Genomic DNA, 12,366 nt, shown 5'->3' with positions numbered 1-12,366 from the left:
TGTCTAGGCTCACTACACAGCACTTGATTCCATTTTCCTATTTTGGAATATACTCAGACAGGAAAAAAGCTGATTTCTTTTCTAGACTATAAACTCCTTGAGAGAAGGAGCTCCATCTCATTTACCTTTATATTGTAGTTTTCACATGTAGCATACATAAAATGAGTAAGTTGCTTAATGGTGACTGAGACATCAAAAGGAGTTTATTATAGGGTTTCAACTTGGGTGCTAAAAAGCAGTGACTAGGTATTTGTTATGTGTGCCATAAATTAAATCTAGAGGGAAAAATGATTCCTACACAGTGAAAGGATCTTTCTTTGACAACAATTATTTCTTTTTTTGTGCATTCTTCCTTTGAACTAATTGAATGGTGCAAAGGGGCCTCTCTTTTCTCTGATGCGCAGAGAAGGTATAATGTACATACTGTCAGATTATGCTATTTTAGCAATGTGTCTATTCATGCATATATCCAATGCTCAGAATGCAGCCAGTATATATTTTAAAACCAACACTGGCGCTTTATGAAGGCTGGGTTGAAGGTTGAATTCAGATGTAGGCACAAGAAGTCAAAGGCAGGGTCAGCTCTAGCTTGGTGACCTGGACTTAGGTCCCAGGTGGGTGAGGCCAAGCCTCGCTGCCTTCTCAGCTGTGGTTCCTGGGGCGCCGTATGAGAATGCTGAACAGCCTCATCCTTAAGCACTACCAGCTTTCAGGAAAACAGGTAGCACAGAGAATGGTTCTAATTCAATGACCTCGTGGCATCTGGAAGCGGAAATTCAGTGTTTCAGGGTATGCTAGCAAAATAACTCGGTAAGCAACATAGCCTATTGGGGTTTCCATATTACATTTTATGGATTCCTCAAGTTTTAGGTATATTTTTGAAATAATAATTTTTTGGCACATTTAAAACTTATGTATGGATATAATTTCTAAATCCAATCTCTCCTGTTTTCAGTGATCAAATTAGATTGCCATCTTCATCTCGTGGCAGACATGTGTTTCCAAGTGCAAATAGTCACCTGACAAAAAAACAATATGGTTATACTGCCTCATAGATGATTTTTAGAGTTTTGAAAATTATCAAAAAGTCAAAAGAGTAATTTTAAATTTTAAAGAATGTGAAAAAGCCCTTGTAAATGTTTGAATAGGCTCAGGGGTCAGTGAATGTGGGTTTCCACCTCAGTGTGGAGTGGATTGAACTTGACGGTTTTGAGCATTTCTTCTCTAAGTATCTGCCTCTCCAGATGAAGAACAAAAACAAAGATGACAGACAGCTCCTACACACCCAAAGGACGTGAAGTCAATAAAATAATGCATAGAAACATATCCTTAGACTAATGGTCATTTCTAGGTTTGAATTAAGTCATGATCCTAAGTTGTCTTAGGTGATGTTCTTTCTGCATAGATCCCTTATAAAAGATTCCTTTCCCAGTGACAGATGACAAGTAGCTCATAATAGCTGTCATAAACTATTCTGTAAAAATCATTTATCTTTCCATCCTTCTCTGCATTATCACTTTTATTTTCAGGCACTGCAAAAATGGCCTCATTTTCGATGGCAGGTATTACTGGAAGGGTCATCCTGTCTGTGTGTGTTCCATATCACCCCCACCTGCTGGTAGTCATCAGTGGGTCCCCAGTGCTGGGGATGTGGTTTTCTCTTCTCAGTGATGGCCTCATGGGTAATGGTAAGCCCTAGAGTTGCTCTAAGGCAAAGAGGCTTTGGGGAAAGACACTCTCTAGTCTAATTTTTCTTGCATTATTTCAACTGAATGTTAAGAGAAATCGACAGGTGAGTAAGCTCTTATCAACCTTTGGGAAATGCCTGCCTGATTTTCTAGCTACAAGCTATTCGATGAGAAATGCCACTATGTAGTTCTTTCTGAATCTTGTAATTTTTATCACAGCAAAGTTATTTGCCTTAAGGACTTTTCCAGGCCCATTACTTTCCTATAAAATATCCTGAATTGAAATAATACACTTTTCATTATGTAGTTACTTTCATTGCTGGAGACTCAAAAATACTTGAAAAATATTTTAAACTTCTCTTCAAGGACCATTTTCTTCGTTGTAAAATTTACATATGGTGATATATAGCAACTGTTTTAATATCTTATAGCCATCTTAATAAAATCTAGACATAATAATAAAAGAAAAGGATTGTATATCTCAATAATAGTGCAGTGCTCTTTTAGAAATGCTGAATAATCACTCTGGCTGGAAGGGGAGCAGCAAAGGCATTATTTGAAGAGCATCATATGATGCCTAATGACCTAGAGAAAATATGACCAAGCTTTCTATCTAATTGGAAAAACACCCTTGCTTCTATTCAGCTTTGTGTGGATAATGCTTCTGAATGCCACGTTTTCTCTTTTGCCTTTTTCTTACACTCACGTAAAGGATGCCAGCTTTAGGGTAGATCTCATATAATCACTGGTGAAGGATTGCATCTCAACCCCTTCCTCCCAGACTGCAAAGCCCATCTTTGAAGGGTTCCAACCTTATCTATCCGTAGGTCTGTTTAATCCATTGGAGCTGCCAACCTTTCTGCAGGGGCGTATGATATGAAGGCTAACGTAGCCTAATGCTTTATTACTCTAGCCTGGCCAAAAATGCTACCATCATTCAAAATAATACTTTGTAAAATTTCAGCACTGATATGGTTTGTATCTGTGTTCCCACCCAAACCTTATGTTGAATCATAACCCCCAATGTTGGCGGTAGGGCTCAGTGGTAGGCGATTGGATCATGGGGGCAGATTTCTCATGAATGGTTTAGTACTATCCAGTTGCACTGCCCTCACAACAGTGAGTGAGTTCTTGTGACATCGGCTCATTTAAAATTGTGTGGCACCTCCTCACCCGCTCTGTTGCTACTGCTCTGGCCAAGTGATGTGTCTGCTCCCACTTCACCTTCTACCACGATTGTAAGTTTGCTGAGGCCTCCCGAGAAGCTGAGCAGATGCCAGCATCATCCTTCCTGTACAGCCTGCAGAATTGTGAGCCACCTAAACCTCTTTTTATTATAAATTACCCAGTCTCAGGTATTTCTTTATATCAATACAGGAATGGATTAATACAAGCATATTTTCTTTAATATATTTAAAATTGTGACGCCTGTAATCCCAGCACTTTTGGAGGCCAAGGTGGGCAGATTGCTTGAGCTCGAGATTTCAAAACCAGCCTAGCCAACGTGGTGAAACCCCGTCTCTACTAAAAATACAAAAAGTTAGCTGGATGTGGTGACGGCTGCCTGTAATCTCAGCTACTTGGGAGGCTGCAGCAGGAGAATTGCTTGAACCCAGGAGGTGGAGGTTGCAGTGAGCTAAGATCATGCCATTGCACTCCAGCCTGGGCAACAAGAGTGAAACTCTATCTCAAAAAAAAATTGTGTTATAGCAAGTCATTTTTTAGTATTACATGTAAATGAAGGAAACTATATGCTCTATGTGAGCGTATACTACTATGTTATATTGTTAGAAAAGATATCTCCACAAGGATTTGCTGTAGCAAAATGAGCTTTTCTAGAACCAATGATTTTTACTTAAAAATAGTTGATAAGTCAATGTTTAATTCCACCCACCCTTCCTCCCCAGTGGAAGGACTTCCTGGGCATTATGAATATTTTGTAATCATATAGTTATTTTATTCTTAGGATGTCAGTGCCTGAAATAATTCATCCCAATAGAGAAAGAATGTTTCCCTTCAACTTTAGCAGAAAATTATGATTTTTGTTTAAGATTGAAATCAAGGTGATGATAATTGAGTTGCTGAAATACCTAGAGTCTTTTGTTTTTTATCATGCATTTTAGCAAAGAATTTATAATTGGCACAGTATTGTCCAACTGATGTGTGTGTGTGTGTGTGTATGTGTGTATTTTTTCTTTTTAAGACAGAGTCTCCAGGCTGGAGTGCAGTGATGTGATCTTGGCTCACTGCAACTTCCGCCTCCTGGGTTCAAGTGATTCTCCTGCCTCAGCCTCCTGAGTAGCTGGAGTAGCTGGGACTACAGGAGTGCACCACCATGCCCAGCTAATTTACAGATTTATAGTAGAGATGGGGTTTCACCATATTGGTCAGGCTGGTCTTGAACTCCTAACCTCATGATCTGCCTGCCTCAGTCTCCCAAAGTGCTGGGATTACAGGTGTGAGCCACTGCACCTGGCCTGGTATATTTTAACCCAATGACTAGATTATTTGTTGCTAGTGGGTAAGGAAAACAAGTTAAAATTCCTTTGCAAGTTGTCTTTCAGCACAGGGAGAGGTGGGAGTGCAGTCAGCACTCACAGTAGGAGATAAGCCAGATGTCTGGCACTGAAATGGAACGTCTGTCAGCATTTGATTGTGTCATAGACAGTGCCCTTGCCACACCTGTACAATAATGCTTAAAGAAAAACTGTGACATGTATATAATGGAATATAGGTGTGCCAAATGGAAAAAAAAAAGGATTCTGCGGATCATGTTTAGACTTGTGTTGCAATTACTTTTTTTTGAAGTGTGTGTGAAGGGATTAACAATTATATAGTAATATAAAAATTATCCTGTGAATGAACCCAGTAATATGACATATAACTTGACAACCAGTGGTGATAAATAATTGCTTTAGGTTTTTTCAGGTTTTTTTAAATTTTTTAGATTCCCTTCCTACCAATATTCTCTGTCTGTGAGACATCAGAGTTTCTATAAGCCTGTGGTCTACAGTAGCATTACCCTAATGGATTATTCTTCTTGGAACTCTAGTGTCTCATGAAATGTTAATAGTTATTTCACAAAAAAAGAAGATAACGTATGCACACAGACCATGTCTGACTTTTGATGGTTTGACTTAACAATTTTTGTACTTTACAATGGGTTTATGAAGGTATTAAATGCAGTTTTGACTTAATGTTATTTTAAATTTATGATCAGTTTAACAGGACATAACCCCATCATCACTTCAAGAGCGTGTGTGTGTGTGTGTGTGTGTGTGTGTGTGTGTGTGTGTCTCACAAAAAGGCTTATTATAAGGAATTGGCTTATGTGATTATGGAGGCTAGCAAGTCCAAAATTTGAGATATGAACTGGCAGGTTCAAGACCCAGGAGAGCCAATGGTGCGGGTGAAGTTCTGAGGCTGTTGATTGGAGAATTCCCTCTTGCTTTGGGAGGCCAGTCTTTTTGTTCTGTTCAGGCTGCTTGGATGAGAACCAAGACATGGAGAGCAAGCTGCTTTATGCAAAGTTCGCTAACTTAAATGTCAATCTCATCCAAAAACACTCTTCAAATGGATACATAAAATTAACCATCACACTGGCAAAAAAAGCAAGGGATAGTGGGAGTGGGAGGAAGTGAAACACTACATGTTATGCATGTTATATTCTCCTTATGGAAGGAGAATCACAATACACATGAACATAAAGGCCCTGAGAAGTCCTGCAGTGAAGATGTCTTTTTATATTTCTATAACTCCATCTTTCTCAAATTTATTTGCTCATGGAAACTCCTCCCCATTTTTTTTTCCTGTGAAAATGTATTACTGTTGTGCTGGATTACTAGTGTTCAGAGGAACACAGGTAAAAAGCTGGTGTAGGACACTGTTCAGGCAACTGGTTCATTGGAGATAAAACTGATAATATCAGCTTCATTAACTGAACCTAGTAGCCTAGATGGGTATTTATCCTTTTAATGTATTGGCTGTATACTCAAGTGTACATAGAGGGTCCCCTGCATGAGATTCCATACACAACAGGTAACGTGTGAAACGCTAGTGCCCTTATGAGTACCATCACCACTAACACAAAATAAGCGTCTGAGAAAGATGCCAAAATAAAGGGAATCATATGTAAAGAAAAACAATATCGCCATTTGCATTTCATGGGCTTATGATATATATATGTTTTTTAACTCAAGGAAATAACGAAGCATCTTTAACCCCATCATCCTGGGAAACTTGAGTATCTCAATGCAGACAGGCATGAAAATATCATATTATTTGATAAAAATTTTCTGAAGCCTACAATCAAGTATGTGACAATCCTTGGTGAATCACAGGAACTCTCAAGCTATAGAACTTCGTATGAAAACAAATGGTAAATCTATACAGTTAATTCTTAAATGATTATCACATTGAGATAGTAATCATCTCACCATGAATGTTAGTAGGTTGGTGCAAAAGTAATTGCGGTTTTTGCCATTCCTTTCAAACTGCAAAAAACACAATTACTTTTGCACCAATCTAGTATCTCTTTTTTGTCCCTTTCTCCTTTATCCATCCCCAGTCATTAACTCTGTCATGCAGCAGCAGAAGTGGGCACTGGCAAGAGTCCGGCAGAGCAGAGAGAGGTGGGGAGTGGACGATCAGGGGCGGCCAGGTGTTGATTTGGAAAAGATGCCCGTGGAAAGGGCACTCACTGAAAAGGTGACCTGTGTGCTAAATGATGAAACATAGATTTTACCCACCATGAACACCTGGAGAAGCACTGAAGGCTTTCTAACCAGGAGTGGTGAGAAGAGACAGGCATTAGAATCATTCTGATACCCGCTGAAACGTAGGTTAGTGAGTGGGGGTCATGGGAATTTGGGAGAGAGTTAAGTCTTATGCTTTTGGGGTACCTAACCTACCTAAACCTACCTATCGTATATATTTAACAAAAACATGGCTTCTCGAGGGCAGGTATATGTGTTTGTTTATGGTTGACAAAAGAAAAACTTAAGCCGAATTAAATTTAAGGGAGTTGGGCTGGGCGCAGTGGCTCATGCCTGTAATCCCAGCACTTTGGGAGGCCGAGACAGGAGGATTGCTGAGCTCAGGGATTCAAGACCAGCCTGGGCAACATGGTGAAACCTTGTCTCTACAAAAAATACAGAAATTAGCTGGGCGTGGTGGCATGCACCTGTAGTTCCAGCTACTCAGTAGGCTGAAGCAGGAGAATCATTTGAGCCTGGGAGGCATAGGTTGCAGTGAGCCGAGCTCACAGCACTGCACTCCAGCCTGGGCAACAGAGCAAGACTTTGTCTCAAAATAAATAAATACATTTAAAGGAACTTAATTGAACAATGAACAATTTGTGAATTGGGCAGCCTCCCAAGCCAGATTAGGCTCAGAGACTCCAGCGCAGCTTCATGGTGGAAGATTCATAAACAGAAAAAGGAAAGTGATGTACAGGAAATGGAAGTGAGGTACAAAACAGCTGGATTGGTTACAGGTTGGCAGGTGCCTTATTTGCACATGGTTCAAACTGTTGGGTATGTTTGATTGGCCAAAACTTGGTGACTGGCATAAGTGTAGGCTATGGTCTGTTTACACGTCCACTAGCTATAGTTCACAACGTCCTGAACTCAAAATATTTAAGGTTGAGCTTAAAATATGTAAGGAGACAGCTTTAGGCTAAACTTGATTTAACACAGTGCAGTCTGTTTTGCTATAATGTGAAATGTTAGGGCAAAATTTTGCTTGAGTGCAATTTGTAAATAAGGGAATAATGTCAGTACTGAACCCAGTTTTGTGCCCTTCCAGATGTTCTCAGCACCTGCATCCCCCTCTTCTTGGCCAGGGAGGCCTCTAGACAGCTCATACAGCTACCTGGTCTCCCAGTAGAGCTGGCTGTCTCATCCTCTCATCTTCTCCTGGGTGCAGGGTCATGGTCAGGTTCTAGGGGCTGTGACAGCAATGGCGTTCTGTCCAGCTGGACCCTCAGGGGCTCCAGTTTCCCTGGTGGCTATCTGGGGTGGGATTCCACCTGGGTGTTAGCAGAATTCTTGCACTGTGAGGTAAACCTTAGCAGTGAGGGACAGGAGACAAGAAGAAGCTGGCAGCTGAACTGCCAGCCTCCCTTCTGCCATCTTTCCTGAGATGCAGTAATTCCCTGTGACCTTTCTGGAGATGGCCCACATGACCCAAGGAGCCAGGGCTGTTTTCATAAAACTGTGGCCATCTTGGTAACACAACTTTAAATTCCTTTCCTCTTCCTGATTCATTCCTCTTCCCCATCACTCCTGCAAACAGCCACCCCGAATAACCTGTAAGTTTTGCCTCAGAGCTGTTTTCCAGAGAAGCAGATGAAGACGATGCCAGTGTAAGAATGTGGAAGTCATTTGGGTTCATATGTGATTTTTCTTACACAAGAGGAGCGGGAAGAGATCATGGGAGTGGAACTATAAACTTTATCAGGAAGGGCTGCGCAAGCAGCAAGGGCTTTTGGCAGAATTTTGAGAAAATTAAGATGAGGGCCTGTTTCTGGAGCCCCTCTCTTGAGAGACACAGCTCTCGGCTAGGTTAGATGGGGCTGCCACTGGGCCCAGTTTTGCTGTAGCCCCACTGGCTAGGAGCCACCCCTCTATTTATGTTCCTCCACACCCCCAGCTCTGCTTTAACTGAAGTGTGGCTGACATGTTTAGTGTGTTGTTTCTGTGCTTTTTTTTTTTGAGGGGGGAAGGAATATTGCTTTATTGCCCAGGCTGGAGTGCAGTGGCATGAACTTGGCTCACTGTGACCTCTACCTCCCAGGTTCAAGCAGTTCTCAGCCTCAGCTTCTCAAGTAGCGGGGATTACAGGCACCTGCCACCATGCCTGGCTAATTTTTGTATTTAGTATAGACAGGGTTTCACCGTGTTGGCCAGTCTGTTCTCAAACTCCTGGACTCAAGGGATCCGCCTGCTCCAACCTTCCAAAGTGCTATTATAGGCATGAGCCACCGTTTCTGTGCATTTTTAATGGCCCAGCGCCAGCCTCCAACCAGGCTGAGCTGCCTGCATGTTGGGTTCCTGTTGTCTCCCCAGGAACCAATTACTGTTTTTTGTGAGTACTCTGGTTACAAAGTTGCATAGGTTTGGAGTGGTCTGCCTAATCATATTTTTCTCTGAAAGGCTGTAATTTAAGTGTGTGATTTTTGAGAATGTTGAGGTATACTCAGGTACGCCTGTGTTGCAATCTAGCAGAAATGTTGGTTTCTCAAGAAGATGAAAAAAAAGACTTGTGGAATGAATACAATGCTTTAGAAATTATTCCTAGTGATATGGAAAGTGACATTCACATGATCGATTTTTTAAAAAAACTTTTTGTTTAGAGAGGATTTTAAGCCCTTACATTGTAGCTATTTAAAAAGACAAACATTTCCCCATTGCAGTGGTGTACCACCGGATAATGAGATAAGAATACTATGAGGAATATCTTTCTGTAGCCCCTCTGAATCCACTCTTCTCTCTTTTTTGGTGTGTTCTGTGCCTTGGAAGGCTGGAACTGGAAGGTTGACTACATCAGGGGCGACTCTCTTTGCTGTAGGGCTTCTTGTTGGGTCCAGCCAATGCCAGGCAAAGGAGGCAATCCAAAGTGGGGAGAACAGTGAGGTGGGCCCACTCCTTTGTTAAAACTCCTGCTCTGTGTGTGCCACCTATTTCCTGCTGGTGAGGCAGGAGAATAGCGTCTGGAGGCAGGGAACCTAAGGACGATTCACACTGACTTCCTAGAACTAAATCAAAAAGAAAACCCCAGCTTTCCATACCTAAGTAACAACAACAACAAAAAAAACCACGAGGGTACTCACCACCCACCTGCTAACCCCTTTTCTGCATGGCAGATGGAAAATTGAAAGTATCTCTGATTGGCTGCTTTCTGCAACCAATCAGACTGTTTGCTGGCCAAGTCTTCTTTGTCTAGAAATGTAACTTTGTAACTTCGATTTAGCCTCTGATTGGTTGTGGAAAGCAACCAGTCAGAGGCTTGCATAGGTGTAAACTTTGTAACTTTAGCCTCTGATTGGTTGCTTTCTGCAACCAATCAGACTAATTGCAGGCCATTCATCTACATAGAGTGTACACCAGGTAACCAATGGGAGACTTTTAGAGGGTATTTAAACCCCAGAAAATTCTGTAAAGGGTCCCTTGAGCCCCTATGCTTGGGCTGCCCCCACACTGAAGAGTGTACTTTCATTTTCAATAAATCTCTGCTTTTGTTGCTTCATGCTTTCCTTGCTTTGTTTGTGTGTTTTGTCCAATTCTTTGTTCAAGATACCGAGAACCTGGACCCCCTCCACTGGTGATACTAGGACCCTGATTACTAAACACCTTTCTTTGAAGGTTTGTGTATTTTTTAAGCTTCAGCAGATGAATGGTTGAGTCAACTTCAGTAACCCTTGTCATGTTCATTCTCTGTACAGGAAGCATGTAATTAGAAATTAATAAGAACTGGGGAAATGGGAGATATTTCACTCTGTCTTCAGAGAACAGTAAAGAATATCTCTTCCTTGGCAAATGTGTATCCAAAAAACAGCATTATAAAATACATTTGAAAAAGTGCCACCTAAAACATAAGTCAATCTGTTTTTGATGATTCAGAAGATACATTAGTGGCCAGCAGTGTCTCAGGAGTTGTGGTTATGACTAATTACTAAAAACGTGTGGAAAGTCTGGCTCATGGGATATAGAGAGCAGAATTTTCTATACTTTGGGTGTGCTAATCCTGCATGGCTTCTGTAAAAATCCCTTATGAACACTGTTAAATTATAATAAAACAGGGACCCAGCAAAATGACCCCCCAAAAAGTTCTGTACTTTTAAAATAAAATCAGAAATATTATCAAATGTCTCCTACATTTCAGACACTATTATTGTTTGCTTACCATATTTCCTTTCATCTTTAGGACAACCCAACAAAGTGGGTTTTATTATCTCTCTTTTGTAGCTGAAGGAACGGGCTCAGAGAAGTCACAAGTTCATGGTCACACACCCAGTAAGGGGCAAAGCCTGGATTAGAGGCCAGGTCTCTTTGGTTGTAACGTTCATTCCCTTTCATGAGACCAACTGCCATTTCGAGGATTGTCGAAAGGGAATTCTAGAACTCACAACTTTTTGGCTTTTCTGAGCTTTCGTGGTTTTGAATGATCCTAAATAGGTGAATCCCAGCAGGCCAAGGAAGCGAATATTTCTCTTTCTGTTCTTTTCTTGTAGGTGAAGCCGATTCTTATGATTTAGGCGTCGTTATGTGTCATTACCCACTGCAATGGCATAACGCACCGAGATTAGCTTGCAAGACAATCCTTCACGGTGATGGCTGGCAGGCGCCACACTGAGAGATCCTGGGACTGAACTTTTCACCCAAAGAAATGCAGGAAGCCGTCCTGTTGGGCAGTCACTTACTGTGCTGTGCCTTGGATCATGGAGTTTTAGAGCCGGAGGGGAAATACCTATAATGAAAGCAATAATTTTTACTTACTCGCAAAGACCTGTCTCAAAATAGTAGACTACGCTTGGCAGGCAAGAAGGCAATCTTGATTTTTCATGTCCCATAAACAAGGCAACAAGCTCTTTTGTGAGGAGGTAAAATAAAGGCTTCGTTTTTCAGTGTTTTATGTTCCTCAGATGTACATCTGAGTATGTGTTAAATCCTGAAGGGTGGCCCAGACCGGGAGAATTTATCCCAGCTGCTCTGGGGGCTGTGGTGAGCAGTGATCTAGCAGGACAGCACACAGGAAGGAGGTGAGTTGCTGGGTTTCCATGTGTGCTTTGCGTGGAGCCTGCAGCTGACTAGCCAACAAGACAAAAGAGCTATTGAGAGCATGGGCTCTGGGGGAAGACTGCCTGGGTTCCTATCCTGACTCTGCCCCTCACCTCTCTGAGACTCAGTTTCCTCCCCTGTAAAATGGCAATAACAAGCACATGCACCTCAAGGGGTTGTCCTGAGCCTTGCCCAGGTAACACATGTGAAGCATGAAGAATAGTGCTTTGCACAGGGTAAGCCATCTATGTGTTAGTGATGATTCTTACGATTTTCATTTTTTTCAGAGGCTCAGAAATGTGAATCAAACTGTGATATGGTTGGGCTGTGTACCCACCCAAGTCTCATCTTGAATTGTGACTCCCATAATTCCCACATGTTGCCGGAAGGACCCCATGTGAGATAATTGCATAATGGGGTGGTTTCCCCCATACTCTTCCCCTGGTAGTGAATAAGTCTCATGAGATCTGATGGTTTCATAAGGGGAAACGCCTTTCTCTTGGCTCTTATTCTGTCTTGTCTGCCACCACGTAAGACACACATTTTGCTTTCTGCCATGATTGTGAGGTCTCCCCAGCCACGTGAAACTGTGGTTCCATGAAGCCACTTTTTCTTTATAAATTATCCAGTCTTGGGTGTGTCTTTTTCAGCAGTGTGAGAACAGAGTAATACAGCCTGTCTAAGGTCCCACAGCTTGTAGGTGAGTGCATTGGGACTAGAGCTGCCCAGAATAGGTGGAGTGTCCCCTATCCTGAGCCTGTCTAGGGGACCCTGAACTTAGACCAGGGGAAACCAGAGATAAGTTTGTGGTGCTGAAGGCAAGAGTCAATATTGAGAACCAGTTCCATGTGAGACTCCCCCTGGAGAGAATTCTGCAGACCTGTGGTTTCATGTACTCA

General features: G+C 41.9%; 1 long non-coding RNA gene across 1 annotated transcript; it reads left to right on the top strand.

Moving 5' to 3' along the window:
• The first annotated feature begins 1,333 nt into the window (after positions 1 to 1,333).
• LOC119470573 lies at positions 1,334 to 11,316 on the top strand. Its single transcript, XR_005199488.1, has 2 exons — positions 1,334 to 1,688; positions 10,921 to 11,316. It is a non-coding gene; the product is annotated as an uncharacterized LOC119470573 (long non-coding RNA).
• Positions 11,317 to 12,366: the final 1,050 nt, after the last annotated feature.

Source organism: Cebus imitator, unplaced genomic scaffold (assembly GCF_001604975.1).
Source record: "Cebus imitator isolate Cc_AM_T3 unplaced genomic scaffold, Cebus_imitator-1.0 Scaffold35, whole genome shotgun sequence".
NCBI classification, from domain to species: domain Eukaryota; kingdom Metazoa; phylum Chordata; class Mammalia; order Primates; family Cebidae; genus Cebus; species Cebus imitator.
This window is presented reverse-complemented; position numbering and strand designations above follow the sequence as displayed.